The sequence below is a fragment of the Myotis brandtii genome, unplaced genomic scaffold, assembly GCF_000412655.1.
Source record: "Myotis brandtii unplaced genomic scaffold, ASM41265v1 scaffold206, whole genome shotgun sequence".
In the NCBI taxonomy this organism is placed as follows: Eukaryota; Metazoa; Chordata; class Mammalia; order Chiroptera; family Vespertilionidae; genus Myotis; species Myotis brandtii.
In genome coordinates, this window is record NW_005357691.1 from 862,094 (window position 1) to 866,935 (window position 4,842).

General features: G+C 38.3%; 1 long non-coding RNA gene across 1 annotated transcript in view; it reads left to right on the forward strand.

Annotated features, from left to right (window-relative positions):
- Positions 1-1,722, forward strand: part of LOC106725955 — a 26,647-nt gene extending 24,925 nt beyond the window's left edge. Inside the window, exon 5 of the long non-coding RNA XR_001361970.1 lies at positions 1,389-1,722. This is a non-coding gene — a long non-coding RNA (uncharacterized LOC106725955). The remainder of the gene's footprint in view (positions 1-1,388) is intronic.
- Positions 1,723-4,842: the final 3,120 nt, after the last annotated feature.

Sequence of the window (4,842 nt, forward strand, 5' to 3'; positions counted from 1 at the left end):
TCAGTCGTTTGGTCGTCCCTCACTAACCCCCCTGCCGGCCTGGTCGTAGGTAGCCATCTTGTGAGGGCATGAGGGTTAATTTGCATATTACCTCTTTATTATATAGGATAGTCAAGATATGAAAACAACTAAGGTCTCCACCAATAGATGAATGGATAAAGAACATGTGATATATACATAAAAAAAATGAAATCTTGCTATTTGAGACAACATGAATGGACCTAGAGCAGCGGTTCTCAACCTGTGGGTCCCGACCCCTTTGGGGGTCGAACGACCCTTTCACAGGGGTTGCCTAAGACCATCGGAAAACACATATATAATTACATATTGTTTTTGTGATTAATCACTATGCTTTAATTATGTTCAATTTGTAACAATGAAAATACATCCTGCATATCAGATATTTACATTACGATTCATAACAGTAGCAAGCAACGAAAATAATTTTATGGTTGGGGGTCACCACAACATGAGGAACTGTATTAAAGGGTCACGGCATTAGGAAGGTTGAGAACCACTGACCTAGAGGGTATTATGATAAATGAAATGTCAGACAGAGAGACAAATTTGGTATGATTTCACTTTTTGTGGAATCTAAAAAAAAAAACAACTAAAAAAAGAACAAACAAAGCAAAACAGAAATAAATTCATAGTAGAGAGCAAATTGTTGGTTGCCAGAAAGGAAGGGGGTGGGTGATGGGTGGAAAAAGTCAAAAGGAATAAGAAGTATACACTTCCATTTATAAAAATAAATAAGCCACTAGGATGTGGTGTACAGCACAGGGAACACAGTCAATAATATCATATCTTTACATGGAGACAGTTACTAGACTTATCATGGTGATCACATTAGGTGTATAAATGTTGAATCACTATATCATACACCTAAAACTCATATAATATGGTATGCCAAATATATTTTAATTAAAAGTTTATTTAAAAGCTAATACCTGAAACTAGGCTAACACTCCAAACCCTGACCACAGTCATCCATGCTGGAAATAATGATCTCCAATCCCCTCCTATTTTACTCCTCCTAAGTCTTTGAAGTGCCATAGTAAATATAGCCAACTAGAAGATTGCTGCAGAATTAGAAAGGGGTGGAAGATTTCAGAGTAGAAAAGCCAAGGACAGTAGATGGACACTGAATTTTGGGATTTGTCAATAGAGTGCTAGAAGTCAGGATACAAAGTTATGACAGGCATCTCTTCTAAGGAGTCTTTCTGTGTAGGTACTCCTCTTTCCTGGCCCCATAGCATTCTGGGTTCACCTCCACTGAGTCACCTTACACATTGTTTTATGGCTGTCTGCTCATGTATTGGTTGGCTTCTCTAAACTGGAAGCTTCTGTCAAAGTAGGAACTATCATTTTTATCTTTGTATCCCCAGCATCCAGCTCAGCATCCATCTCACAGTAGGCACACAGTGAATGTTGATTTGAACAAGTGAACGGATTGAAAGAAATATTTACTGAAATTGCTTCTTAACAATCTAGCCAACAAGTACAGCATCCTGGATGGAGGCATCAGAGATCACATCTCTGGCTTTGTGCTGCAGACCCACATGGAGAATCCCACATGGTGTAACCAAAATCCTCAAGGCCAGATAAGACTTGGCACTGGAAGCTTTGAAATGCAATGCCTAGCTCTGAAGAGGATGTATAACAAATGATTTACTATGCATTGATCCAACTAATGGAAAATAAAAAACAACTTTTAAAATATCTTCCTTTGAGTGTGATGTGTTTAGGTTAACATTTTGATTGGGCAATGTTAAAAAACTGTGATTTTTAGCTTCCAGATCCAATGGAAATGTCTGAAAAGAAACTTTAAAAATGAATAAGTATAGGGCTATTTGTTGAAGTGTTGTTTAATATCATATGAATGGAAACAATCCAAATGTTCATCAATACAGGACTAGGTAAGTAAATTACATTATGCTTTTCATACAATGGAACACTATGCAGTTGTTAAAAAGAATAAAGAACTTTGCTGACATGGAAAAACTTCCAACATATATTGTTAAATGAAAAAACAAACATGTAGAACAGTGTATTGTATACTGCTATGTGTAAAAAAGGATAAAAGAGAATATTTATGTATTTTCTTGAATGCACATAAAAGCATCTCTGAGAGATACATAAAACTGACAACATTGGTTGACAATGGAGGACTGGGAGGAAGAGGTGGAATGAAGACTGTACATTGAACAATCTTTTGTACCGCTGACATTTTTTAAAAAATACAGTTTATTGATTTTTTTTTTTTTTTACAGACAGGAAGGGAGAGGGATAGAGAGTTAGAAACATCGATCAGATGTGCCTGCAACCAAGGTACATGCCCTTGACCAGAATTGAACCTGGGACCCTTCAGTTCACAGGCCGTCACTCTATCCACTGAGCCAAACTGGTTAGGGCTGTACCACTTACATTTTAAACTATGTGAATGTATTACTTAGTCAAAAGTAAATGTAAAAATAATGAAACTACAACCACCATGGGAAACCAAAAAGGCGACATCAATGTGAAATAAATTTTGAGGAATATGGCAGAGCAAGAAAGCCAATAAATTTTGACCAACAGAGAAATCAGAGCAGAAAATATGGCAACTCAAGAAAACAGAGGTAAGAGTGGGTTTTCCCAAAGAGGCACCAATCTCAGAGTCAACAAATGCAAAGAGCAGAGGTAGGCTGAGAGGCAATCATTATGGTAACTCTTTTTACAGAGCTCTGGTGAAAAACCTGGGACAGATGGAAGCTTTTCTCACTCTCTCCCTTCCCCCATCGACCCTTTGTCAGCAGCAATATTTTACTTTTGCCCTCAGGCTAAAATTACTTGGAGAGGGCTCTAAGGAGGGTCCTGCAACTTCCACAACAGAAACGAAAAGGAAAACCAGTATCTGTCAAGAGTGGAAACCTCTACAGGGCTCCACCCCCAAAGGAAAGCCCTCCTTATTTTATCAGTTGTGGGGGTCCCTGGCCTTCCTGCCTCTCCACCCACATGACATAAAAGGAAATCTGCCTGTTGACGGGCCCTACCCAACTAAACAGAATCCACAGTTAGCCCTCCCATTCCGGACAGAGGTGTGTAGAGGAAACAGATCAACACAATAACAGAGGAAACTCATGCCATCTACCCATAAAAGCTAACATCATTTTTCATTCATACGGGTCATCACACATTTGAGGGAAACTATCAACAAGAAAGGGAAGGACCGAAATAAACAAATGGGATTAACGCCAGAGGAAAGAGATAATTAAAGGAATAAAGGAAAACTTAAATATATTCTGATTTGTATCACTAGAGAGGCTAGCCAGTGCTATTCTACTAGGTTAGATTGTTTTACAACTTCCCTTTCTATCCCTTTAAAAGAAAATTTTGTTATTTGGCAAGGATTTATGAATTCCTTACAGTGTGTCAGGAAGCAAGGATTTTAAATTTTTTAAAATTGTCTCTTTCCTCTAGAAGCTAATGGTATGGAAATGTCCAGACAAGTCAATCATGGTGTGATATTATGATACTATGATAGATTAAGCACAGAAGAGGACACCTTGTCAGCTGGGAGGGGATGTTTTACAGACAGGGTACCTTTTCAACATTAATGGATAAGAAAGGAGGGAGTCAGTGTGCTCATAAAAAAAGCTTGAACAAGCACAGTACATCTTGGGAAATAAACCTTGCTTGATATGGTTGATTCCCAGGGCTGAGCATGAGTGAGTTGCAGAGATGAAGACAGAAATGTGGGTAGTGGTCAGATCATGTGCTGTGCTAACGATGGAGATACTGTCCTCTACACAAGGGTTTTCCAGACATGTTCAGGGAAAAGAATCTTTGCGAGGCCCTTTGTAGAACAAACAAAACACTGATCTATTTAACTCTTTATATGTACTGGAAATAATTTTCCTAGCAGAAACTATGACTGTGTTCTAGGTTATCAATATAAAATCACAACCACAAGCAGATTCATTAACATAAAAAACAAGCTGTTGAAGTATAATCCATTGTGTGTTTTTAGTTTTCCCTTGATACTAATTTGCTTTAGATCAATCACTAGCTACAAGAAATGCAGTAGTAGAAAAGGGTGACAGACATTTCAGATAATTTTGTGTAAGAAAAACTGAAAATTGAAACAATTTAATCCATTAATTTAATTCTTTCTATGAGCTAAGAAAAAGATGGCCAATATTTTACTTTGGCTTCAGGCACTTTCATGTACTTTATAGATCTATACATTTCTTCGTAACTAAGTTTAAAAATCATTTCTGGATGCATTAAGCAGCTGAAGATTTTTAAAGGGGATCCAAAACCAGGACCAAGCCATTCCTTGCTGGGGCAGAGGCAGGTATTGGAGGTCTAATACAAAGGACATCTGATACAGAATCAGAAACTGAAATTTAGAAACTGGAAAGGTAGCCAATTGTGCCTAGGACCAGGCAAAAGAAGAATGGGGTGGGGAGGCTTCAAGAATTGAAGTACAAGCAGGTGATTCTGGAGCTAATCCCATTCATATTAAACATGTCAGAGCACTCTGTCAATCTGCTTCCCTGGGTCTAGTGCAGAGTCTGAGGGCTCAAATTAGATTAGATGATTGGTTAATTATAAGAATTAGAATTAACATTCTGCTGGAAATGTGGAGGATGGATGGAGTTGGACAGAAAGGAAACAAGGAGATAAATTAGGAGAATACAGTCCAGTAATCTAGCAGAGAGAGGATGTGGGCCTGGACTAGGATGTTGACAGGGGAAATGGAAAGAAGTGGTGGCAATCAAGAAGCTTTGGGGAGGAAGAACCACTGGGATTGGCAAGTAATTTGGGCAAGAGAGAGGGAGGAATTATAGATGACTA